General features: G+C 46.1%; 1 protein-coding gene across 7 annotated transcripts in view; it reads left to right on the top strand.

The window, feature by feature from the left end:
• The window catches only part of LOC309333209 (far upstream element-binding protein 3-like), a 359,184-nt gene that overhangs the window by 219,209 nt on the left and 112,030 nt on the right, over positions 1–27,945 (top strand). The gene's annotated exons all lie outside the window — the stretch shown is intronic.

Here is a 27,945-nt window from a genome sequence, read left to right as displayed (position 1 = left end):
TACTTATAGACAAAATAATCTAACACTAAGCAGTGGTCAATGGTGGAACGTCCAGATGTAAATCCTGCTTGTTCAATTTCTAGCAAATCATTATGGTCTAACCATTCACACAGTTTTAGGCATAGGTGTTTTGTATAAAGTTTGCAGATCACATTCAGAAGACTAATTGGTCTATAATTAGATGGGTCAGAGGGGTTGCCCTTTTTAAATATAGGAACAATTATAGCCAGTCCCCAATCTTTAGGGATTTCAGTTGTCTTATCTATATATGTGTCAGAGCTGCCCCTTGGTCCCAGCTCACAGAGGACCAACGCCAGGCTGTCGTTATGTACAAAAGTCTTTATTGAAGTTTGGTTTCCATTTCAAAGCCGCAGCGTGCAACTCTACGTCTTAACCCCTAGACCGGCGAAGCTCCATCTGAGTCTCCTCCCCTTCCACACCAGTTTAAGACTCTAGCCATGCTCCACCTCTTCCTAAGTTCCTTCCTCCTCTGGGCCCTCCTGCCCGCTGGGGTTTCATCCTTTCTGGACTCTTCTGACGCTGACCCCCCTGATTCTTCCCCCTCCTTCCGGCAGGCTTTAGGACCTGGTTCCCTGTCCGGGCTACCTGCTGTGCTGCTCGCCTGTACATTTGAACTTGGCGCGCGCGCCCAGCCGGCAACCTTCCTCTTGACCGTTCCCCCGCTCTCCGATGGAGGCGTGGTCAATCCTGACTCATCTCCCCTCGCTGGTGGTGAATACGCTGGTCCCGATACCTGGGACTCCTCCCCCCCACTGCGCTCTGGTGGGGAAGCTGGTCCTGATTTCCAACTGCTGCTCTGGGAGTCCCCGCTGGCCCCTTGCTTCTGGGGTGTCCCCCTTGGGGCCCCCCTTGCCCTGGCCACCGGCGCCCCCTTCTGTGAATCTTCCGATTCGCTGGAGAGGCTCATGGAATCTCTCGGGCTACTGTCTTCTTCTCCTACGCTGCCCTCGGATTGCTCCCCCTCGCTCTCCATCTCCTCCCCTCCCTGCGCTCCCACTGCGTCCCTGACAATATGAAAATAGATTTGCAAGAACCAGGGCCCACCAGTTTATTTGCGCTTTCAGAAGTTCAGCAACAATGAAATCACTTCCTGGGGCTTTGCCAGATTTCATTTGTAGAATTAACGAAGTGATTTCAGTTTCAGATGTTGGGGGCCATGGTGTATCATTATCTAAAGAGATGTTAAGCAGCGCAGAAGGTCGATGTTCCCTAAACAGCACTTTATAGTGTTCTTCCCAGGAGTTTGCAGGGATTATTGTGCCCTCGTTAGGAGCTTTGGTTTGACTGGAGATAATTTTCCAGAAGTTGGTATTGTCTTTTTCTATTGATGCTTTTATGAGGGTGTCCACTGGATGTAAAGCAGCCCCAGAGCATCACCAAGCCACCACCATGCTTCACTGTAGGCGGAGTGTTCTTTTCAGTGTATGCTTCATTCTTCTTCCTCCAGACACAGCGCTGATTCATGGGGCTGAAAAGTTCCAATTTTGTTGCATCACTCCACAGAACAGAATCCCAAAACTTCTGTAGCTTATTTATATGATCTTGAGCATATTGGAATCGACTTTCATTGTGCTTTTTGGTCAGTAGTGGTGTACGTCTTGGAGTTCTGGTGGCATGGAAACCTTATGTGTTTAGTACATGCCTTACTTTGCTCACTGAAACCCCAGTGCCTGCTGCCACCAAGTATTGCTGCAGCTGTTTTGCAGTCACTCAAGGGTTTTTCCCAGCCTGCCTTCTCAGAAATATGGTTGTTGCCACAGAAGGCTTCATTTTTCTTCCTCTTCCAGGTACTGTAACCACTGTTCCTTTAACTTTGAACCTGTGAACTATGCTTCCAATGATGTCTTTAGGAACATTCAGTGCCTTTTGCTATCTTTTTGTATCTTGCTTCTTGTCTGTGAAGGGCTCTTCTTTTACCTTCTTGGACCATTCTCTTGACTTAGCCATATTTCTAACATGCATTCAGTTTTGACACTCAGCAACCCCATAGCCAGCTTAGGTATTTCATGTGTTCCAGCTCAAGCACACTTGGTGCAACTGACGGAACCCTTGATTAGTTGCATCAAGTATGCTTGAGACAACACCTGTTGTATTTGTGCTGTTGTGAGGGATTCTGTTCAGGGGGTTGAATAATAGTGAGACTAGAGAAGCCAGTATAAGTTGCAATTTCAGCTGAATTTGGGGAGAACACTTGAAGCATCTTGTGCTCTTGTTATCTGTCACTTGGACTACTGCAGTGCGCTCTATGTGGGGCTACCATTGAAGGTGACCCGGAAACTACAACTAATCCAGAATGTGGCAGCTAGACTGGTGACTGGGAGCGGCCGCTGAGACCACATAACACCGGTCCTGAAAGACCTACGTTGGCTCCCAGTACGTTTCTGGGCACAATTCAAAGTGTTGGTGCTGACCTTTAAAGCCCTAAACAGCCTCAGTCCAATATACCTGAAGGAGCATCTCCACCCCCATCAAGAAGCCAAGTTACAGGGAACCAGGCAGAGGGCCTTCTCGGTAGTGGCACCCACCCTGTGGAACGCCCTCCCACCAGATGTCCAAGAGAACAACTACCAGACTTTTAGAAGACATCTGAAGGCAGCCCTGTTTAGGGAAGCTTTTAATGTTTGATGTATTACAGTATTTTAATATTTTGTTGAAAGCCGCCCAGAGTGGCTGGGGAAGCCCAGCCAGATGGGCGGGGTATAAATAAATTATTATTATTATTATTACTACTATTACTACTACTACTATTATTACTATTATTATTTCAATTGCTTTTGTTTGATTTGCTCATTGCAAACAGCTGAAAGTCTGTAATAAACATGATTTGCAATGCTGGTTGAATAATTTCGATTGCAACTGTAATCACTGGGTTGCTGTCAGGGCAAACTGGATTTTAATTGCTGGTTCAAAATGTGTTTTAATGTATTTTACTTATTGTTTTTAACTAGTTTGTTTTTATTACATTACATTTTACATAATGATGATTTTAAAAGTTTGAAGTTGAATTCCAACTTGGAGAAAGAATGGATATAAATATATTAAATAAATACACAGTAAATAACTAAGTAGCATCACTTTGCACCATGCAGTCATAAAACCCAGAGCAACCCAGACCCAGCAAAAAGTATTAACTCACTCCCACACCACCCCCAACAATACCAGAAAAGCAGCCCTTGAGGAAACCTGTCCCAAACAGCCTCAGCCCATTTCAACTCATTCAAGCCTTAGAAACCTTCCAGGCAGCTGAAACCTGGCAGAAAGTTTCCCGCCTCCGCTCCTGGCCTCCAGGGGGAGCCTCACTCTCTGCCCTTCTGGCTGCACTGAGACTCTCCCGGTTCCTGCAGAGGGAAGTGGCTTTCCTCCGCAGAGACTTACTGTGCCAAAGCGAGCAGGCAAGGAACGCGGAGAAGTGCAGGAGTTATTTTTGTCCCCCTCCCTCAGTGATGACACCCAGGGCAGCCCACACCCACACCTTCCTTTGCCATTGGGTGCTGCAGCACTGGCTGGGCCACAGGCCAGCGGTGAGACTGAAGAAGCATAGATACGGTGGCTAATTCAACAGAATTTGGTACTCGGAGGTCATGTAGAAAGTCTGACAAACACAGTAAATCAGCAACACCTGGCAAGTATGCAATAATTGGTGAGGCGAGCTGCGAGACCCCCCCCCAATCACCCCAGCTAAGTTCAGTGACAAAGTGATGGATTATCCAGGGTTCAAAGCGAATATGATGTTGCTCTTCAGAGTGCGGGGGGGGGGGGAGACAGAATTCGAAGATGATTCTGAGCATGTTTTCTTTCTGATTAACCTCTTAGAAGGAGCAGCAAGACGCTGGGTAATACCCCTAATGGTTAATCAGCACCAATGTTTGTCGGATTTGAACAGTTTTATGATGCAGCTGGATTTGTTGTTCCAAGACCCTGAATGTCAATCCGCTGCCAACAGGAAAATTATGATATTGTGTCAAGGGGACTCCTCTGTAATGCTTTACACCACGGAATTCAATTTAATCGCACAAGAATTAAATTGGAATCAGGAGGCTCTAATGGCGGTTTATCGGGCGGGGCTAAATGGGACTCTGCTAGATGAGCTGGCTAGGATGGCCCCTCCCTCTTCCCTGGAGGAGCTTATGCACATGACATTGAGAATGGATCAAAGGCTGCAAGAGAGAAAAGAGGAATGGAAGCCCCTTTTCTGCATGCCAGTGAAATTGGGGGGCATGCCTATCCTTCATGTCAGAGAGCCGGGGGGGGGGAGGGTTGCCAAGGAGCGAGCCAGAAGAAGAGCCGATGCAGCTTGGCACTGCTTGTGGGCGCCACAAGTGGCCACAGAGGAGAAAGAGAGGAGGAGAAGGGAGCGGCTCTCCTGTTATTGTGGGAAAACTAACCACACGGCCAGGAATTGCCAGCCAAAACCCCAGTGAGATCTCTTTCTGGAGCTAGTGTGGAGGGAGGGCCACCCTGTGGGACAGCAGGCAGGAAACGGCCGACCCCAGTTCCAGTAAGAGGCCCAGAACTGGGAGGAAGGTCAGCTGCAGAGCCTCCATCTCCACGGGCAGTTCCCAGTCTCACATTGCTTGCTGTGCTACAGTTCCCAAATGGGCACAGAATGCAGTTGCGAGCTCTCATAGACTCAGGTTCCTCAGCGGATTTTGTGGATGTGGAATTTGCTAAGGAACATGGCATATCCATGCATAAATTATCCACCCCATTGAAAGTACAAACCATAGATGGGAGACCCCTGGTGTCAGGGGTGGTCTCTTGTGCAACCGTGCCTTTGAACTTGGAGCGACCTGGCCACCGTGAGCAAGCTATTTTCCACGTGGCAAAGCTGGCCACATAGCTTCTTGTCTTGGGGATGACCTAGTTGTCCAGACATGATCGTGTTATCGCCTGGGGACAGAGATCCATAATGTTTGCTTCAGCGTATTGTCACCTCAATTTTTTGGGCTACAGACCCTTGGAAGTTGCAGCAGTATTGGGTGCAGGAGTGCTGGGTCCTTAATGGGTAAGGAGAGCCAACTGCCCCAAGAATACCAGTCCTTCCAAGATGTCTTTTGTGAAAAAGAAGCAGACAAGTTGCCGCCCCATAAAATAGACCTTGTGCCAGGTGCGAAACTGCCCATAAGTCGCCTCTATTCAATGTCGGAAGTAGAGCTGGCGGCCTTGAGGGAGATTTTAGAGAATAATCTGGTGAGGGGCTTCATCAGACCCTCCATGGCACCAAGTGGATCCCCTGTACTCTTCATGAAGAAAAAGGACACCACAGAACTTCGTTTATGCACCGACTATAGAAAGATTAACCGGATAATGGTGTCCAATTGCTGTCCACTACCACGTATCGGGTTGTGGTCAGCGAAGATCTACACAAAGCTGGATTTGAGAGGGGCCTACACCTTAATCCACGTGGGAGAGGGAGATGAGTGGAAGACGATGTTCTGCACCAGGTACGGCAGCTTCAAATATCTGATCATGCCTTTTGGACTTCAGTCAGGTACAGCAATGTTCCAAGCCTTCATCAGCTACATCCTCAGCGGTCTAGTAGATAAGTTTGTGGTGGTGTATCTCGATGATGTGCTGATTTACTCAGAGAACCCAGAGCAACACGTCCGACGTGACAGGTGCTGCAACAATTGAGAGAACACCAGCTTTATGCGAAGTTGGAAAAGTGCCAATTCCATGTCTCATCTGTAGATTTCCTGGGTTACAGACTCTCGCCTGAGGGGTGTGCATGGATCCGCAAAGGTAGAGAGTGTGGTGTTGTGGCACAAACCCAAAACAAAGAAAGACTTGCAGAGATTCTAGGGGTTCGCAAACTACTACCGCACGTTCCTGCCAGCCTATTCAAGGCTAACTACACCTCTCACAGATTGAGGGGCAAAAAGTCTTTCCAGTGGACAGCTGAGGCATGACGGGCATTTGAACAGCTCAAAACCATGTTCTCTTCAGAGGTATATCTAGCACATGCAGACCTGCATAGGCCACTAATTGTGGAAATGGATGCTTCAGATAGGGTGATGGCTGCGGTGTTGCTGCAGGCTGACCCGGGTGGCAACCTTCATCTGGTCACCTTCCACTCTAGGAAGCTGAATCCTTCTGAGCAGAACTACACCATTTGGGAGAAGGAACTTTTAGCTATCAAGGAAGCTTTTGAAGTGTGGAGACATTTCCTGGAAGGGGTGCAGCACCAGGTAGAGGTGCACACTGACCATCGTAATCTAGAGTATTGGCAGACGGCAAGGTGTTTGAAACAGAGACAGATTCGCTGGGTGCAAGTCTTTGCCAGGTTTGATTTCAGAGTCCAGTATGTGGCTGGGAGTCAGAATCAGGGGGCAGATGCCCTTTTGAGGAAGCCAGAGTACCAGGAGCTTGAACCAGTCTCAGTATAAAGGCATATCTTGAAGCCAACACACCTGCAGTTGGCTGTAGGATCGGTAGGGGATAGCACAGAATTTCTACAGCGGACAAGAGATGTTAACTTCGCTGGAGGCAAATTAACTGTGTTGTAAGGAGAGACTAAGAATGCTCCAACTACCGCACAATTGCACTCATTTCACACGCTAGCAAGGTTATGCTTAAAATTCTACAAGGCAGGCTTAAGCAGTATAATAATAATAATAATAATAATAATAATAATAATAATAATAATAAAATTTTATTTATATCCCGCCCTCCCCAGCCGAAGCTGGGCTCAGGGCGGCTAACAACACTAAAACAGTACAACATTATAAAACATTATAAAAATGAATTAAAATCAAAATTGATGGCAACCATAAACTAAAGTTTTGTAAAGATTGCCAAAGGAGGGAGTCAGGCTGCGCCCTGACCAAAGGCCAGGTGGAACAGCTCTGTCTTGCAGGCCCTGCGGAAAGATGTCAAGTCCTGCAGGGCCCTTGTCTCTTGTGACAGAGCGTTCCACCAGGTTGGAGCCGCAGCCGAAAAAGCCCTGGCTCTAGTTGAGGCCAGCCTAACCTCTCTGTGGCTTGGGACCTTCAAGGTGTTTTTATTTGAAGACCGTAAGTTCCTCTGTGGGGCATACCAGGAGAGGCGGTCCCGTAGGTACGAGGGCCCTAGGCCGTATAGGGCTTTGAAGGTTAAAACCAGCACCTTAAACCTGATCCTGCACTCCACCGGGAGCCAGTGCAGCTGGTATAGCACCGGATGAATGTGATCTCTAAGCGAAGACCCCGTAAGGAGTCTCGCTGCGGCATTCTGCACCCGCTGGAATTTCTGGGTCAGTCTCAAGGGCAGCCCCACGTAGAGCGAGTTACAATAATCCAGTCTGGAGGTGACCGTCGCGTGGATCACAGTGGCTAGGTCAGGGCGAGAGAGGTAAGGAGCCAACTGCTTAACTTGGCGGAGATGAAAAAATGCTGCCTTTGTTATAGCTGCAATCTGCGCCTCCATGGAGAGGGAGGTATCGAAGATTACACCTAAACTCTTAACGGACGGTGCTGGCACTAATTGCACCCCCGCAAGAGATGGGTGTTGCCCCCTCAGTCCCATGTCGTCCCGTCCCAGCCAGAGGACCTCTGTCTTCGAAGGATTTAACTTCAACCGGCTCCCACGTAACCATCCAGCCACAGCCTCCAAGCATCTGATCAGTGTGTCTGGGGCCGAGTCCGGGTGGCCGTCCATCAACAGATAGAGTTGGGTGTCATCAGCATACTGATGGCAGCCCAGCCCAAAACTCCGGACAAGCTGGGCAAGGGGGCGCATAAAGATGTTAAAAAGCATCGGGGAGAGTATTGCACCCTGGGGCACACCACACACCAAGGAGTGGCGGGATGACAATTCCCCCCCAAGCGCCACCCTCTGTCCCCGACCAGAGAGAAACGAGCGCAGCCATTGAAGGACTGTGCCCTGGATCCCCACGTCGGCAAGGCGGTGGTCCAGGAGTTCGTGATCGACCATGTCGAAGGCTGCTGACAGGTCTAGAAGAATCAGCAGCCCCGACCCGCCTCAATCCAGCCGCCTGCGGAGATCATCTGTGGACCGAGAACTCCCAAAAGTGCAAGCTGGATTTCGAAGGGGCAGAGGAACCAGAGACTAAATTGTAAACATGTGCTGGATTATGGAGAAAGCTAGAGAGTTCCAGAAAGACATCTACTTCTGCTTCATTGACTATGCAAAAGCCTTTGACTGTGTCGACCACAGCAAACTATGGCAAGTTCTTAATGAAATGGGAGTGCCTGATCACCTCATCTGTCTCCTGAGAAATCTCTATGTGGGACAAGAAGCTACAGTTAGAACTGGATATGGAACAACTGATTGGTTAAAAATTGGGAAAGGAGTACGGCAAGGTTGTATATTGTCTCCCTGATTATTTAACTTATATGCAGAATTCATCATGCGAAAGGCTGGGCTGGATGAATCCCAAGCCGGAATTAAGATTGCCGGAATAAATACCAACAACCTCAGATATGCAGATGACACAACCTTGATGGCAGAAAGTGAGGAGGAATTAAAGAACCTTTTAATGAGGGTGAAAGAGGAGAGCGCAAAATATGGTCTGAAGCTCAACATCAAAAAAACGAAGATCATGGCCACTGGGCCCATCACCTCCTGGCAAATAGAAGGGGAGGAAATGGAGGCAGTGAGAGATTTTACTTTCTTGGGCTCCATGATCACTGCAGATGGTGACAGCAGTCACGAAATTAAAAGACGCCTGCTCCTTGGGAGAAAGGCGATGGCAAACCTAGACAGCATCTTAAAAAGCAGAGACATCACCTTGCCAACAAAGGTCCGTATAGTTAAAGCCATGGTTTTCCCAGTAGTGATGTATGGAAGTGAGAGCTGGACCATCAAGAAGGCTGATCGCCGAAGAATTGATGCTTTTGAATTATGGTGCTGGAGGAGACTTGAGAGTCCCATGGACTGCAAGAAGATCAAACGCATCCATTCTTAAGGAAATCAGCCCTGAGTGCTCACTGGAAGGACAGATCGTGAAGCTGAGGCTCCAAGACTTTGGTCACCTCATGAGAAGAGAAGACTCCCTGGAAAAGACCCTGATGTTGGGAAAGATTGAGGGCACAAGGAGAAGGGGACGACAGAGGACAAGATGGTTGGACAGTGTTCTCGAAGCTACAAACATGAGTCTGACCAAACTGCGGGAGACAGTGGAAGACAGAAGTGCCTGGTGTGCTCTGGTCCATGGGGTCACGAAGAGTCAGACACGACTAAACGACTAAACAACAAGGAGAGACTGGCGGGGCAAAGGGCTTCTCGGAGAAAGAGGGACTCTTGTACAAAAGAGAAGCTCTCTACATTCCCATGGGAGACCTTAGAGCCAAAGACTTGTGTCAATGCCAGGAGAACCCCACAGTGGGTCACTTTGGACAGTACAAGATGTTATACCAGGTGACACAGCAGTTTTGGTGGCCAAGAGTAAGAGAGGAGGTGAAGGAGTATGTGAAAGCCTGTGAGACATGTCAATGGGCCAAGGGACCCAAGGCTGCTCCAGCGGGCTTGCTAGAACCGCTGCCTACCCTGCAGGGTTCTTGGGAAACCATTGCTATGGATTTCATAACAGATCGCCCTAGGTCACAGCAGCAAACAGTGATCCGGGTAGTAGTTGATTTGTTCATCAAGATGGCGCACTTCGGGCCTTGTAAAGGACTACCAACAGCACAACTTTTCGTAGATCCCATATCCAAGTTGCATGGGCTTCCCCCTTAGAGTAATTCCAGATCGTAGAACCCAATTCACTTTGCAGTTTTGGTAAAAGCTCATGCAGTTACTCAAGGTGGAAATCTGCCTTTCTTCTGTCAGGCATCCCAAGACGAATGGAGAGTCAGAGAGGACTAACGCTACATTGCAGCAATACCTGAGGTGTTACGTAAACTACTAGCAAGATGATTGGGTAGCCAAGCTCCCCTTAGCGGATCCGGTGCGCCTACAAATAACGCCCTGCACATTTCAACTCAGCAGACCCCCTTCATTAGCTACAGATGCCATCCTCACTCCTATCACCAACTGACACCTTGTCAATGCTAGCCGCAGAAGAATTCATAGAGGAGTTGGCAGCCATCCATGAGTTACTAAAGGAGCATCTGAACTGTACCAAAGAGGCCTATAAGCAGGCAGCTGATGCTCACCACCAGCCTGGCCGTGAGATCAAGGTGGGGAATCAAGTGTGGTTGTCAACATGTGATTTGCCGCAAACAGGCAGATGCAAAAAATTAGAGCATCAGAGAGTGGGTCCGTTTGAAGTGATAGACTAGATTAATCCTGTGACTTTTAGACTCAAGTTGCCTGCATTCATGAAGATTCACCCCATGTTCCACAGATCTTTGTTATCGACGGTGGTGCCTGCACATCCGTATCAGACTCCTACGGAAGCTCCTCCACCTCCTGTCATAGTGGAAGGAGGAGGAATATGAGGTAGAGCAGATTTTAGACTCTCAGTGGCGACAGAAGAAGTTGTAGTACTTGATTGGGTGGAAAAGGTATGGGTCAGCAGAGCGATCATGGGAGTATGCAGAGCAGGTTCATGCACCCTAATTGCAAAGGGTGCATGCAGGTCACCCCCATAAACCCAAACTGGCTGAGTGGAGGGAGGAGGAGGAGAGCTTTAGAGGAGGGGGGTGTCAGAGACCAGACTGAGGATTACAGCTCTGAAGAGGAATGGTGGGAACCTCCACCTCTTCCTGCTCCTGACCAGGATCCTGAAGCTGCCCTGGAACAATGGAGTAGTATAGATTTAGAGAATTAGTTTGCAGAGGGACATAGTTTGGAAAACAACAGCTGGGCAAAGCTGAGTGGGGAACAGCTAGGAAAATCAGAACAGGAAGAGAGAGAGATAACTCACTCCCCTTCGCTGGAAAGTGTCCAGCCTATATCTCCCAGGGTAAGGAGAGCTGCTATGCAGACGGCTCAGTGGTTGCAAGATCAGGTGGCAAGAAGGGGAAGTGATGAAGATAAAGTAGGAGGGAAGCTTAATTGGGAGCACCTTTCCTCCAAGAATGACTGTGTTGTTCTTTTGCTCTGATCATTAAACAATCTTAAACTGGTAAGGGACTCTAATTGCTTTGTTCTGCTGATGCATGGCCAAAGGGAGGGAGGAAGCCATTTCTCCGAAGCTTGACACTGGGTGCCTTACCAGCTCTTAAGTCCAACACGGCAACCATTGTACAGTTATTAATAAATTTATTACCTGCAGGTCCAGGTCTTCCAGGTGACACCTATACATGGGGAACTGTCTGAATTTCCAGGGAAAGGGAATCTGTGACTTACAGCTCTTTCTCCACATAACTCTGCATCCAGCTGCTCAGGTGCTCCTGCCCTCTCCCCCACACCCACTGTGGTCAGTGGAAGAATGGGAGCTCTCCTGTTGAATGGGTCTCTGTAGACAGGTGCCATGTGCAGAGTGGATGACCCTCATTCATGAAAAAAAGTGAAACTCTTCAGGCACCAGGCGGCACAACATCATGTCAGCCACCTCATACTTGCATTGTCCTCAAGGGCCATTCTTGTGTGTGTTGGGAGCTGCTCAGGGTGGTGGATGCTAGACTTTCCCAGAGAGTTGAAGGCATCATGATGCATCATTGGCTATGGTGTGTTTTCATATTGCACCAAAAGCCCAAACAAGCCTGGAGGATGCAGACTAGCTGCCAAATCGTTTTTAATTATTTTCTAAATTTTACCAACTCAACCACAAATTAAAGCAAATTTAATACAATTTTTCCAAAGATTGGTTTCCCGCACACCATCGTCAATGTGTCCATAATTTCCTCTTGTTGCTGCATTATTTTCCTAGTTATTTCTAACTCACATTCCATTCCTTGCAATTAACCTTCTTGTAGGAATAACGGAGACGACAGGAGGTTGAATGCAGGTGAGCTGTGCAGGAGCAAGCTGAGAAGCATGCTCCAAACAAGCTGCCGGCTAGCTCTGTAGAGGCTCCTTTTATTAGCAGAAGTCAACAATTGGAAACAGTAGTGAAACCACCCTGAACTTAATGTTTTTCCATCTAAGCACATTTCCAGCGTTTGCAAATACACGTGTCAGCAGGTGTTTCCCTCAGATGTTCCCCATCTTGATTACGTCTGCGTTCCCGGTCATGCTCCAGCCAAGTGTTATGTCTAACAAACAAATTGTGAAAGGACAAAAGGTCGGGAAAAACCCTGTTTTCTAGCCAAAAGGGAAAGCAGGCACAACGCTCTTTGACATACTGTTGCATGTCTGGTGTGAGGTTTGCTTTCGCAAAGTGGAGCATTACCTCCACACTTCTATTACAATTTTTAAAAAAACTTATTATCCTTAACCATCAGCTATCCACTTGCCAATTCTTGCACATACAATATTTTAACATTTCCAGTATCTACAAGTGAGGTTACTCAACAAATTATCAATCCACAATAAATCAATAAGTATTATTTCTAAAATTAAATTCTTTTCCTTCTGCATGTATGAAAATATAGGAATTCTTATTGCCCCACATTTGAACTATAAATTGAGCCCAAAGTTAATTTTTGACAATTTAAGATGCCTTTCAGGAAAATAAAATGTCCTCCTGGGTCTTTTAAAATGTCTTCTTTTAAATGTAATATGTGGAGAGATCCAAATATTGAATTTCCAGCAGCAGAGTGCAATGTCACCTTAGATTGATTCATTAATGGCTTTGATTCTAATTGTTTTTTCATTGGGTTTCTTGTAGGAAAATACAATCTGAAGGTTTTTGTTTCAATTCATTCCAAACCCTTCTCCTTTTAATCTGATTTCCCAGGCCATACACATTCCATGAGCAGATTTTATTGCTCATGTTAACATTTGAGTATAATGCTTTTTATATTGGGCATTTATCCGCATGCAAAGTTGTTGTTTTTTTAAATGATATTTATTCAAATTTTAAAGGTTACAAAGAGAAACAAAAAACAAAACAAAACAATACATAAAAACAAGTCACATCAAAGAAAAAAGAAAAAAGAAAAACAGATAAAAAAGGAAAAAATACATACAATCAAAAAAAGAACAAATCAAACCTTTACATAACTTACTTTCTTTAGCTTATTTCCTTGACCTCCGGAGTCACACCTCCCATCTATGTATTCTAGTTCAGTTAAATATTTCAGCAAATCCTTCATCCTTGTTTTTATCCTAATAATTTATCTTAATATACTGTAATTTTACATTCTCTTCTTTCACCAATTAACCATCCATTTTTACTTTATTCAATCTTATTTCTCATTAAAACTAATATATTTGAACTTGATCTCTTAAGACATTTCCCCTAGGGTCATAAAAATTTCATTCCACGATTTTTCCATCTCTCATCAATTTATTTTTTTTAAATCTCCATATATACACTTCAAATTCCCAATTTTCTTCCACCGTCTCCCCTCCCCGGTCTCGGCCCCTCCCGCCAGTTCCATCAACCTCCAACAGTCCATCAACCTGGAGATCTTATATCCGAGGCTCTTAACTCTTCTTGACGTCCCTTCTGCCAATCTTCTTGATAATCTTTGATGCTAAAAAGCAGATCTCGGGGGAGCTCCAACCCAACGATACTTAGATTCCTTCTTAACAAGTCCGCCAGATTTCCATAGTTGAGGCTAGGGCCCACAAAGTATTCCAAATCTTGTTTCACCATTCCTCCAAGTCCAAAGGCCCCAAAAGCTCCAAGCTCCTCCTGGCCCAAATCCATATCCCAAAAGTCGATTGATCCCTGCATAAGGGGATCTCTCCCACTTTCCTTTTCCAAACCAGGCCAGGCTCCCATCTTTACAATCTGGCTTTTCCTAGTTACAGTCATATAGGGCTTCAACTTATAATCCTCCATTTGCCTCTGTAAGGTTAAGGCTCCCCCTTGTATTGCATTATATTCAACAAGAGCGACTTTCTCCTCCTCCAATTCATCAATTTGTTCAATTAAAATCGATTCCTGTGCCAGATTTTTGTCAACTTCTGTACTGCTGCCCACTTTTGTTCCCAAGATATCAATATTGGTAGCCATGACATCTATCTGTTTATGCAACTTTCCCAACAAATAGAATGTCCTATTCAGTACAGAGACTACTTCTTCCTTAGCCGACATTCTTGAGATGTTCAAGGTCAAAGCTGGTTTCCCACAGTCTTTATCTTAGCAGCTGCACTCTTGTAACAATGTCCCAAGGCTCCCTCTAGAGGAAGCCAGACTTCATTTGTATCAATCCTTTCCAGCACAATTCCAAAAGTAAATTTAGTAACAATTTTTAGTTACTTTTTCTTCTTTTTAAGCGCAGAAGCGGACAATGGAAACAATGTCCTTCTTTTAGACTAGCTGTCAAATTTATCCTGTTCACCGTCGATGGGCTTTTTGCAAACCGCTCCCAGGTTCAGAGACGTGGTGCTTCAATTTTAAATTTTCACCTTCTCCTACAGATTCTCTCCCCACTTCCAGGGTAACTGGTAACTGGTAGCGATTGAGGCAGTAATAAGACTGGAAGAGAGTAACCCATGAGGGGACTCAATCTGAAGCCTCATTTTATAAGTGCACAACTGGGTAAACAGGTGCATGTGCAATTAACCGCTCCCTTCACAGTACACTTGTGCACCCCAACACACCATTCCTCTCAATTAATTCCTCAAATAGGTCTTTGGTGATTAGAAAAAGAATAATAAAAGAATAGAGTTGTAGAGTTGGAAAAGACCCTGAGGTGTTGGGTGATAATGCCGAGGTCTGGTGCCTCCCCCCAACGCAGCATCGCCCGGGATTCTTCACTCCAGTCTCCCGTCACGCTGATGTGGTCCATATCCAGGGACATGAGCACACGATGAGCAGAGTTCAAAACACAAGCTCAGCCTTGAGGAGTAACATCTAAGCCAAATTATTACAAATTAAATCAAACGTAACAGAACAAAGAAAACATGGTTCCTCTCTCTGTCTTCTTCGGAGAGAGAGCTGCAAAAGCTATACAGAGCGGAAACAGGGTTTCTGCCTTTCTGCCTACAAGACTCCAATAATCAGTGCTGGAATGTAAACAGACATGTGACATGGAACAATCCCACACACACATCTGCAGCATGGGAGGAATGGAATTCTGAACATCCTCCCCCATTTCATGTAACCCACTGCTGCAGTATTTCAGCCTAACTGCAACCGCTGTACATAAACCTGAAGTTGTTCCCTGTCAAAACTTTTGACAACAGATCTGCTATCGGACAGATGGTCTCACATTTCACTCTAGATTACTTTGGTATACAGAAGAGTTCATGGTTGACTCAATGACTACAAGGTTCCCAGGTTCTGTGGCTGCAAACCAAGCCCAATTCATCACCCCTTCACCAGCGTGCTTGGCAGTTGGTATGAAGTGTTTGTGCTGATATGCTGTGTTTGGTTTTTGCTGAACATAGCAATGTGCATTATGGCCAAACACCTCCACTTTGGTCCCGTCTGTCCAAAGGACATTGTTCCAGAAGTCCTGTGGCTTGTTCAGATGCAACTTTGCAAACCAAAACCGTGCTGCCATGTTCTTTTTAGAAAGAAGAGGCTCTCTCCTGGCAACCCTTCCAAACTAACCATACTGGTTCTGTCTTGTTCTAATTGTACTGTCATGAACTTTGACATTTAACATGCTAATTGAGGCCTGTAGAGCCTGAGATGTAACTCTTTTGTTTCTTGAAATTTATCTAAGCATTGCACAGTCTGACATTGGGGTGAATTTGCCGGGACATCCGCTCATGGAAAGATTGGCAACTGTCTTGATTGTTTTTGTTAGGTGTGCGTGCAGGAGCCAGGCCCTGTGACCAATAGGACTTTGTAGGACTGGGGCCTTCCTAAGTTTGTTCTGAAGAGGCAAGGCGCAGCCTCACAGGTGAGGCCGATTGGTAACTCATAGCACCTGGTGGCAAGAGCTGGGAAGGCATATAAGGTCAGCATTTCCCTTCGGCTCTCTGCCACAGCAGCACGCTTCATTCCTTGCTGCGTTTGGCTTCTTGCTTCCTGACCCTCGGACCCTTGGCTTCTTGACTCCCGGCTCTCTGACACTTGGACTCTTGGCTTTCTGACTCCTGGCTTCTGGACCCCCGTTCCTGCTCCCACCCCACCATCTTGCCCCCGGTCCTGACATCCCCTGCCGGGACTTCAATCACCCGTGAACCGGACCATGATAGTTTGCTGTGACCAACCTATGTCCTGGCCAGGGTGCAAGATGGACGGAGCCCAGCCTGTTGATCATGTCACGGTGCTGCAGAACCTCCACACGCAGGTAGCTACACTCCAGGGGGAGGTTCAAGCACTTCAAGTGGCTCCTGTTGCGGCCCCGGCCCAACATGCTCCCCCTGTCCCATCGCCTGAGAGGTTCAGGGGGGAGCATGGGGCTCTTTGAGGCTTTGTAAGGCAGTGTCGGCTGATTTTCGCCACCTGTGTAGCAGACTTTCCCACCCCACGGAGCCAAATGTGCTTTATGGTCAGCCTACTCGTGGGCCCGGCACTTTCTTTTTTTATATATAATTTTTATTAACAGGCTAATCACATCACATTATCCAAATCACATTAGCTCCAAATTATACAGCCAAATTTTAAATTTTGTTGGGGGTACCCATACATTTAAATTTTGTTGGGGGTACCCATACATCAAGCTCCAAACGAGTCCAAACATCACTTAAATTACTGCTTTAATTAAACAGTTCTATCCAGTTCAATCCAGATAGTCCTTTATTACTTTCTTCATCTTCTTGTTGTTATCGTATATTCCTTTCTTTGCGATCTCTGATAATTTTCACAAGCAGATTGGAAACAGGTATCCTCTGTGTGGGTTTTGTACTCTCCAAAGATCATATCGCTCAGGGACAGCCGCTGTTCCATGCTTCCATAAAAAAATTAATCTTCGGTCTGTCCTTTACTTTTCTCAGACTTGCCAAGTATATCAGGAGGCTCTGTCAGGTCAAGATTACATTCCAACAATCCTTCTCATTCCAATGGTCCTGATTCTTCTCCCCCTGTCCTTCTTTCTCTGGCAAGCCTGTCTTGGCGAGACGCCATTTTTTAACAGCGTCATAAAATTTTCCTCCGTTCTCATTGTTTACCAATCCTCTCTTTAGCTATAATCCATCCCACACAGTTCTTGAATTCCTGCTTGTGGTTAGTAAAACGCAAGGATCTTATTACTTTCTGGGGTGAAGGGTTAATATCACATAGTACAAAGGGGGAAAAAAGGTTTTTTCCTCCACCCCCCCCCCTTCATTCCAAACATGCAGTCTCATAATGGTGGTTCATCAGAAGATTTACTTATCCGTCCGTCACTCCCGGTCACAGAGATCCATTAATCAGCAGTCTTATCTCTCGAGCATTGCTTGATGTATGTGCTTCAGCTTCATTCCAATCGTATGTTTCCAATTATAATTCCGAGCTGAAGCTAACCAGCACGCGCTGATTGGAATCGGCGTCAGGAAGAGCTGACCTCATCGAGGGCTCGTGCCAAGTGACCGGCACCCCTATCTCATGGATCCGGGGGTGCATTGTGGACACCGCTGGCAAGGCAGCCCCCCACCTCCTTGGGGGGGGGGTAGGAGGACTGCATACTTCCCATAGCAGCCTCTTAATTACCTCGTATGGGTCAGAGAGATGTTATTGTCGGCCATCTTCCAATGCGCCACCTGGTGGCCCTCCGGGCCCGGCACTTTCTTAGGTCACTCCGTACCTTGAGGCCGACGACCCTCTGTTGGGGAATTTGGACGACTTCATTGCCGCCCTGGAGGGCATGGTTGGGGAGCCGAATCACGCCCAGATGGCTGAAATGGCCCTGCAGAACCGAGTACGCCTCAGAGTTCTGTCGGTGGGCTGCGGACACCCTATGGAATGAAGCTGCCTGCCGGTTCCACTTCCATCAGGGACTTCATCCCTGCATTAAGGATGAACTGGCTCGGGTGACACCCCCCCCCCCAGAAGCCCTGACGGACTTTATCACGTTGTGTGTTAACACTGACACGCGCTTGTCTGAGAGAGATTCCAAGCGCAGATCGAGGGAGTCCCTGGGGTCCAGTGCTGCAGTGGTGTTGGAAGAGGAGCCCGCCGCTCCCTCTCTAGCCAAGAGAATAGTCGGAGGCGGGCCCTGGGACTGTGCTTGTATTGCGGAGAGGGGGGCCATTTCGCAGTAGAGTGTCCGGCAAAGAGGCTCGCTTCGGGAAACGCCAAGCCCCGGCTGCGCTAGGAGGGGCTCAGCCGGGGCCCAATCACTGCACACCCCATTTCCTGCTCCCTATCCGTATTCTCCTTCCCCAGGGGGGCATGCTAACCCTGGAGACAATGACAAACAAAGCAGGGCAAAGGCTAATAGAGTTCTGCCAAGATAACAAGCTGGTCATCACAAACACGCTTTTCCAACAACACAAGAGATGACTCTGCACATGGATGTCACCAGATGGGCAGCATTGAAATCAGATTGATTATATTCTCTGCAGCCAAAGACGGAGAAGCTCTATAAAGTCAACAAAAGCAAGACCTGGAGCTGTCTGTGGTTCAGATCATCAGCTTCTTACAGCAAAATTCAAGCTTAAACTGAAGAAAGTGCTGATAAGATAGGGAGCTGAATCTCTTAAAGCAGTTGTGAATAAACTTATGGTCATCAGTGTTTGGGGCATAGACATTTACTATTGCTATTTCTGTCCCTTCTGTTTTAATTACAATTATTAACCATCTACCATCTTTCCTCTCTTATTATATCTTGTATTTCATAAGGCCAGCCTTTCCTAAAAAAAATTGTGACTCCCCTAGCATTTTCGTCTAAGTTTGTTGAAAGAACTTCTTTTACCCACTGACATTTCATGAGCCCCTTGTTCTGTCAAATGTGTTTCCTGTAATAAACCTATATCAGCCTTTAATGACTGTAGATATTTGAGTGTTAGGATTTGTTTTTTCTTTTCCTTTAACCCCTTGACATTCATACTTATAATTCTCATTATGACTTTAATCTGTAAGCTTTCTTGTCCTCTATTTTATCTTTAGCAAAATTGTTTGCTAAAATATAAACCAAATATACTAAAAATTATTATCGCTCCAACCTGAGTCATATATCAACCATGCTTATATTTAACATATGGATTACAAAATATATGAATAATTAACATTCTTACATAACTAAATATAAATAAGGCAGACTCTACCCATTATATCTATATACACACTGAAATTAACTTTAAGTATTCCCAATCAAAAAATTATTATTTGAAAATATTCAAAAAAGGAAGTAGAGAAAAAAGGAGAAAGGTGTAAAGTAGTTCTATTAACAGTAAAACGGATTCTGAAAGGGTAGGCTCAAATATATATCAATAGCCAACAATTAATAATATAATATTAGCACTAACGGTAAGAAAAGAAAAGGAAAACTGCTTAAGACACTCAACAATAAAACAGAAATAAATAATGAAAAAAGGGGGAACCAAATGCACGGCTTCCGCTCTGTAGGAGAGCCAGTGTGGTGTAGTGGTTAAGAGCGGTAATTGTAATCTGGGGAACCGGGTTCGCGTCTCCGCTCCTCCACATGCAGCTGCTGGGTGACCTTGGGCCAGTCACACTTCTTTGAAGTCTCTCAGCCCCACTCACCTCACAGAGTGTTTGTTGTGGGGGAGGAAGGGAAAGGAGATTGTTAGCCGCTTTGAGACTCCTGAAGGAGTCTCCTCTTCTTCTTCTTCTTCTTCTTCTAGGAGACGCAAACGTTCACCTCTTTGAGCTCCTAGGTTCACATATATATATAATAGGAGCTTTTAACTTAGCACATAAGGAGCCCTTTATATACATAAGAAAACAACATATATTACTTAGTTTGATACTTATTAAATGGCAAATCAATATCTCCACGGACGTTCAGCTTTTATAGTAATATTTATTGTACCACCGCCATTATTAAATTGCTAATTTATCTGGGGTTTCATAGCTCTATACTAAGGAAGCTTTGTTCACAGGGTGAATCAACATGAGTCAGTGATTCTTCAATTAGGAAAGTCAAGTTGAAAGAGAGCTTCAAAATGGAGGGTGGCTGCCCCACCCTTTTCCAAGTCAAGTAGGAGAGGGAGGAAGGAAAAAAATAGCCCCCTTACCCTTCACCTTGGCTCTTTATCCACATTTATTGCTTGTAAATAGGATATCGCATTATCATGATTTTGAAAACTGCACAGTTCATCATTTATCTTTAGGCAGAAAGTAGCCGGGAATATTGTGAAATGCTGTATTTTTAATTCCCTTGCTAGCTTACGAGCAGGGGCAAATAGTCGCCTCTTTTCTGCCACCATTGGAGCATAATCTGGGAAAATATAAATTTTGTTTTTCCTCCATTCAAGGGCTTTAGCATTTGATTTCCCCCGGAAATTTTTAAGAATATCATCTTGCACCCTTGTGTGTGCAAATTGAATTAGTGTTATATATGTTTCCCCTCTTGCTTTCTTGGTTTTCAGTGGGAAACTTTTAACACCATTTACTCACCTCCATCACTGGTGTTGTGCAATGCCAGGTCTATAGGCAACAAAACCGCCACCCTGTGAGATTTCTTCACCTCGCAGGGGGTTGACCTGGCTTGTGTGACGGAGACCTGGGTGCGTGAAGGGGAAACTGTTACCTTACGAGAGATGGCGCCCCCGGGTTTCTCCGTCCTCCACCAGTCGTGGACTGTGGGCCGGGGGGGAGGGGTGGCATTATTAATCCGGGAAGGTTGTTCTTTCAGGGCTCTACCATCGCCATCGATCCCCGGCATTGAATGTGTTGGCCTAGTGTGGGGCTCCGAGGTGAGCTTGGCTGTCTGGCTGGTGTACCGGCCACCTAGCGCACCAGCAGCCACCCTGTCAGGCCTGCTGGAGGCGGTGGTCGGCTGGGCCTTGGAGTTCCCTAACCTATTGGTATTGGGGGACTTCAACATCCATGCTGATGCCACTCCCTCCTCACAGGCTCTGGACCTGGTGTCTTCCATGGCAACACTAGGGCTCTCGCAGTTTCTTTCGGGCCCCACACATCAAGCAGGTCACACGCTGGATTTGATCTTTGGCGTCGGTATAGATGTGATGATGTCTCCTTCGATGAAGGTGCCATGGTCTGATCACTACGCTCTGAAAGCCAGGATTGATTTTCCACCCACACCCTGCTTAGGTGGCGAGCCAATTTGGGCTCGCCCGCAGAGGCTGATGGACCCTGATAGATTCCGTCAGGCCTTGCAGGACCTTGCTCCCCCTGGTGACTCATTGACTGAGCTTGTTGAGGGCTGGAATATCCAGCTCCTAGCAGCCATCAATGAGATCGCACCTAGGCGCCCTCTGCGACCCCGCAGAAACCGGGCTCCCTGGTTTACCGAGGAGCTTCGGAAAATGAAGCGGGACCTCAGACGGCTAGAGCGAGTATGGCGGGGTGCCTGTGACGGAGCCTCAAGAACATCTTATAGGGTTTTTATGAAAACCTACGAGATGGCAGTGAAGGCCGCTAAGAAGTCCTACTTCTCGGCCTCCATTGCCTCTGCTAGCTCTCGCCCAGCGCAATTATTTAGTATAATTAGGTCTTTAACATCCCTTGAAGGACAGCCAAATTTAAATAACAATTTGACACACAGCTGTGAGGCATTTGCGAGCTTTTTTGCGGAGAAGTTCCTGTTGCTCCGCCATGACCTCCCTGCCAATTTAGATACAATAAAGGAACTGGAAGCCCCTCGACTGTCCTCGGGTCCAGTATTGGACCACTTTGACCGGATATCCCCAGCCGATGTGGACAGACTCCTCCGAGCTGGAAAGCCCACCACCTGTCCTCTTGACCCGTGCCCGTCTTGGCTGATTAGAGCGTGTCCAGACGAGGTGCGGGCCCCCTGGGTGATATCAATTTGTCCCTTGGCACCGGGATATTCCCAGGGGAACTGAAGGAGGCAGTGGTGTGTCCGCTCTTAAAGAAAACATCATTAGATCCCTTAGATCTATCCAATTACCGCCCGGTTTCGAATCTTCCGTTCCTGGGTAAGGTGATTGAGAGAGCGGTTGCTGAACAGCTTGGTATTTTTCTGGATGAAACATCGGCTCTCGATCCATTCCAGTCCGGCTTCCGCGCTGGTCATGGGACCGAGACGGCTCTGGTCGCCCTAACAGATGATCTCCGCAGGCAGCTGGATCGAGGCGGGTTGGGGCTGCTGATTCTTCTAGACCTGTCAGCAGCCTTCGACATGGTCGATCACGAACTCCTGGACCACCACCTTGCCGACGTGGGGATCCAGGGCACAGTCCTTCAATGGCTGCGCTCGTTTCTCTCTGGTCGGGGACAGAGGGTGGCGCTTGGGGGGGAATTGTCATCCCGCCACTCCTTGGTGTGTGGAGTGCCTCAGGGTGCGATTCTCTCCCCGATGCTTTTTAACATCTTTATGCGCCCCCTCGCCCATCTTGTCCGGAGTTTTGGGCTGGGTTGCCATTAGTATGCCGATGACACCCAACTCTATCTGTTGATGGACGGCCATCCTGACTCGGCCCCAGACACACTGACCAGATGTCTGGAAGCTGTGGCTGGATGGTTACATGGGAGCCGGTTGGAGTTAAATCCTTCGAAGACAGAGGTCCTCTGGCTGGGACGGGACGACATGGGATTGAGGGGGCAACTCCCATCTCTTGCGGGGGTGCAGTTAGTGCCAGCATCGTCCGTTAAGAGTTTGGGTGTAATCTTTGACACCTCCCTTTCCATGGAGGCACAGATTGCAGCTACCGTATAACAAAGGCGGCATTTTTCATCTCCGCCAAGCTAAGCAGTTGGCTCCTTATCTCTCTCACCCTGACCTAGCCACTGTGATCCACGCGACGGTCACCTCCAGATTGGATTATTGTAACTCGCTCTACGTGGGGCTGCCCTTGAGACTGACCCAGAAACTCCAGCGGGTGCAGAATGCCGCGGCAAGACTCCTTATTCGCTGCAATATCATATTCATCCGGTACTATACCAGCTGCACTGGCTCCCGGTGGAGTGCAGGATCAGGTTTAAGGTGCTGGTTTTAACCTTTAAAGCCCTATACGGCCTAGGACCCTCGTACCTACGGGACCGCCTCTCCTGGTATGTCCCACAGAGAAATTTACGGTCTGCAAATAAAAACATCCTGAAGATCCCAGGCCACAGAGAGGTTAGGCTGGCCTCATCTAGAGCCAGGGCTTTCTCGGCCGCGGCTCCAATCTGGTGGAATGCTCTGTCACAAGAGACTAGGGCCCTGCGGGACCTGACATCTTTCTGCAAGCCTGCAAGACAGAGCTGTTCCACCAGGCCTTTGGTCAGGGCGCAGCCTGACCCCCTCCTCTGGCAATCTGCACAGAATTTTGCTTAATGGTTGCCATCAATTTGATTTTAATTAATTTTATAATGAATGTTTTTAGAATGCTGGATTATTTTGATTGTTGTTAGACGCCCTGAGCCCAGCTTCGGCTGGGGAGGGCGGGATATAAATTTTATTTTTATTATTATTATTATTATTATTATTATTATTATTATTATCCTTAAATCCAGTTGTTGTAGCTCCAACAGTTCTGTTAAACAGTTCACAGTATATTCAATTGCCTGAATTCCTTCAGGTGGATGGTTTTTAAAACCTATAAGTTTAAGGTTGTTCCTTCTAAGTTCAGATTGCAGTTGGAGTAAGCGTTTGTTGGTCTGGTTCTGAGCTGCAAATGAAACTTTCTCCAAGACATTAACACACTGTTTAATTGTATCCATGCACGATGTTAAGACTTGTAAATCAATTCTCATTTGTGAAGTGTCTTGTTTAATTGCTGAAATTTCTGTCTTAAGCGCCCCCATGTCTTCTTTTATTTGGTTTTCCTGCTCCAGTTCCAATGCTCTGTTATCAAAGCTTTTCTTTCTTTCTGTGGCTTTGGGGGAGTTAGAACTGATGCATCTCACTTCATTTGTTTTGAGACCGTGTTATTATTTGACTTGGTCTTCTAGCCCTACGCAAGCCCACAGCGTCTTTTTGAAATTTGATATTCCCCAGCTGGTAAAGTGCCGATAAGCTCAGTTATAGTTGTTCTGAAGTTCCCTCCACAGCCTTCCTCCAGTCCATAAATCATTAAATAGGTTTTAATCACCTTTAATTTATGCTTCTCCTTGCATTCTTGCTGCGGAGCTTCTCAGCGTGTCTGCTCACACCTCCATCTCAAAAGCGGAAGTGATGATTAATAGCAAATATTTAAAAAGCTACAATGGGACCAATAATAATATCCGATCATACTATGCTAGAAACCACATTGCAACTCTTACCAGAAGTTAGAGAAAGGCTTACTTGGAGATTAGAATCTGCCCTGTTACACAAAAGGGATGTATTTGATAAAATTAAGGCAAGAATAGAATAATTTTATATCCATAATGATCCCGCACAATATGAAGAGGCCTTACTATGGGATACACTAAAGGCTGTTCTGACAGGTGAATTTGTAAGTACAAGCATCTGTATTAAAAAGGAAAGAACCAAAATGAGAGACACTTTAATGACAGAGATCATTAAACTTGAACTGCATAAACAAATTGGGAACAAAAAAAATCACACAGCAAATTAAATACAGAAAAGAGCTGAATTACAGACACTAGCAATTGCAAAAATATCTGTCTGTGCAATAGCTAAATCAAAAATTTAATGAATTTGGTGCTAAAAATTCTAAATTATTAGCATATTAGTTAAAACAGTGAAATCTCAAAAATAGAATCAGGTCTCTAAAAACAATGGCTCACAAATATTTCATTCTAAATTGTTCAGAAATTAATTCAAAACATTTTATAATAAACTATATACAAAGGAAAACTTGAACTTGAGTTCAATCCAACAATACATAGAAACTAGTATGTTAGAGAAAATTACAGATGAACAAAAGCAGTCCTTAGCAGCACCAGTAATGCTGGAAGATATAACTAAAGCAATCAAGGAACTTGAACCACATAAAGCATCAGACATGGGTGGTTTACCTGGAAAATTAAAAACAAACAAACAAAAAAGAACTGAGATATTGCCCCATATGCAAAGATTGTTTTACAGTGTATTGCCTGGCAAGACAGTGCCTAAATCATGGAAAGATTCTATAATCGTTGTGATACTGAAACCAGGTAAAGATCCGGAAAATCTAGAACCATGCAGGCCTATCTCCTTAATTGGACAAGATGCAAAAGAATTAACAAGCATATTAGAAGATAGAGTGGCAAAATACTACCAAACATAATCCACATTGCTCAAGTGAGGTTTGTAATAGACACATAGCAGATCCTATACAGAAAATACTGAATGTAGCGTACAATGAAAAAGCCTCAGGAATACCCTGTGCAATAGCCTCTCTAGATGCCCACAAGGCTTTTGACAAATTTCATTGAAAATATTCCAGCTGCTATCTAAAGTGAATTTTGGAAATGACCTTATACTAATTTTTAAAAATCTGCACAGCAGTAGCAGAGCAGGAATACAGGTAAATGGACAAGACTCAGAATACTTGAGCATGCAAAGAGGCACCAAACAAGGATGCTCTTATTATTTGCAGTGTCAATGGAAGCACTGGCTAGTGTTATCAGAACTAATCAGAAAATAAAAGGAATATTAAGAAATGGACGTAGAATATTATTGAACCTCTTTGTGGATGATATTGCCCTGATGATTTTGGACTCAGAGACATCCTTGTCAGAGGCCACCAGGGAAATTGAATCATTTGGGGAAATAGCTGGACTATTTATCAATAAAACAAAATCAGAACTATTACGCCTGAACGTCCCCTCAGAAATGCAAGCAAAAATACAAATCCATGCTGACATGACCTTACAAGGGGCTGCTCAGGATTTTGTGGGAAGCATGGCCTCCATGTGGCTGTCCCTGAATAAGTTTGGCCCAACTCATAGTTGCGGACATTCCTTAGACCTGGTGTTCACCTCTATGGACGTGGGTGATCTGACATTAAGTAAAAGTGAAACAAAAGAAGTGCCATAGTGGATCTCTCATGGATCTCTCAGCAGCCATTGATACCATCAACCATGACATCCTTCTGGACCGTCTAGAGCAGCTGGGGGCACTGCTATGCAGTGGTTCTGCTCCTTTATCCTGGGCCGTGTCCAGAAAGTGGTGTTGGGGGATGAGTGTTCATCCCCCTGGGCTCTCACTTGTGGGGTGCCTCAGGGTTCCATCCTCTCCCCCATGCTTTTTAACATCTACATGTAGCTGCTGGGAGAGATCATCGGGGTTTGGGCTGGGTGTCCACCAGTATGTGGATGATACCCAGTTCTACCTCTCCTTCAAGTCAGAAACAGTGAGGGCAGTCAAGGTCCTGTGTAAGTGCCTGGAGGTGGTTGGAGGATGGATGGCGGCTAACAGATTGAGGTTGAATCCTGACAAGACAGAAGTATTGTTTTTGGGGGACGGGGCAGGCGGATGTGGGGACTCCCTGGTCCTGAATGGGGTAACTGTGCCCCTGAAGGACCAGGTGCGCAGCCTGGGAGTCATTTTGGACTCACAGCTGTCCATGGAGGTGCAGGTCAATTCTGTGTCCAGGGCAGCTGTCTACCAGCTTCACCTGGTATGCCGGCTGAGACCCTACCTGCCCACAATCTGTTTCACCAGAGTGGTGCATGCTCTGGTTATCTCCCGCTAGGACTACTGCAATTCGCTCCATGTGGGGCTACCTTTGAAGGTGACTTGGAAACTACAATTAATCCAGAATGCAGCAGCTAGAGTGGTGCCTGGGAGTAGCCACCGGGACCATATAGCACTGGTCCTAAAAGATCTACATTGGCTCCCAGTGCACTCCTTGAGAGAAAGGGCTGCTTTGGGGAGAGGGAGGGAGGGAGATGGTGCTGGACATTCCAGGATCCAGCCCTCAAGGAGAGGACTGCATTTCCTCCTCCCTCCCTGCTGTAAACCGATGAGCTCTCTCACCTTCAAGGGAGGGGGGGACCCTTCCTAGCTGCTGCCATCCCACCCACGCGGGAAGGTGTGTGTGCTGGCTCCTCCAAGAGAGAAAGGGCTGGTTTAGGTTTTCTCGAAAGGAAGGGGTGGGTTGGATCCAGGGGAAAGGGCTTCTACAGGTTTCGTCCAGTTCTTAAGGTGGTGTTTGAAGGCTGTCAACTCTGCAGTTGAGTTTACCCAATTTCTGCTTCGAACTATGGGGGAAATCGCTGTGGTTGACATGTGCCCCTGACTCATTTGAAAAACAGCAAGAGTCCTGGGGCACTTTAAAGGTTTAACACTTTTATTATGGCATGAGCTTTTTGTGAACAACAATCTGTGCATCATGTTCTGATTATATAGGACCCTGTCCTCAATGTTATTTTCTTATGTTATTACAAGTATACAAAGTATGTATTTTTTAAAATATATTAATTTAGGATGAACTTTTCAGGTTTTATGGAAGCGACTATCATTTGTTATTATTTTTCTCATAAGCTCAGCCAAATATAATATGTTTAAGTTGAAGAATGACAATGGGAGAGTGTGGTAGATCACTGCCAGTTTTTGATATTGGATGGTAGATCTCAGGCTACTTGTAGCTGGACCTGCCTGCTGTAAGCCACCCAGAGTGGCTGGGAAAATCCAGCCAGATGGGTGGGGTATTAGTAGTAGTAGTAGTAGTAGTAGTAGTAGTAGTAGTATTACGCTACGAGTGATTGCCGAAGAAGAAAAGGCATGCAGTGTAAGGCTTCATTTACAATAAATGAATCAACACTCAATGTGTTTCCTAAAAAGTGGCTAGCTGATGAAGTATTGCAATTAAAGAATTTAAAGTGGATTGGTGGCATTTTCCATCAAAACAATAGCAAGGGCTTCATATGGCAGCTTTACCATTTCCTTCCTTTGGTGCAGGTATTGTATTTTCAGTATAAACAGGACTCCATTTTTGCACCTATACACACAAACACCACTTTTAATTGTTATCCAAGACATGGTGGGAAGGAAAAAGGCCAAGCAGGACATTCTGGGATCAAATCAGAAATCAGTATGGCTTCTGTAATTCCGGAACTCTCCCTGGAAAAGAGAGACACCAGGAAGG

This window comes from Podarcis erhardii (genome assembly GCF_964252035.2).
Source record: "Podarcis erhardii genome assembly, chromosome: W".
In the NCBI taxonomy this organism is placed as follows: Eukaryota; Metazoa; Chordata; class Lepidosauria; order Squamata; family Lacertidae; genus Podarcis; species Podarcis erhardii.
The sequence above is the reverse complement of the archived record's forward strand: the minus strand, read 5'-3'. Positions and strand labels throughout refer to the sequence as shown.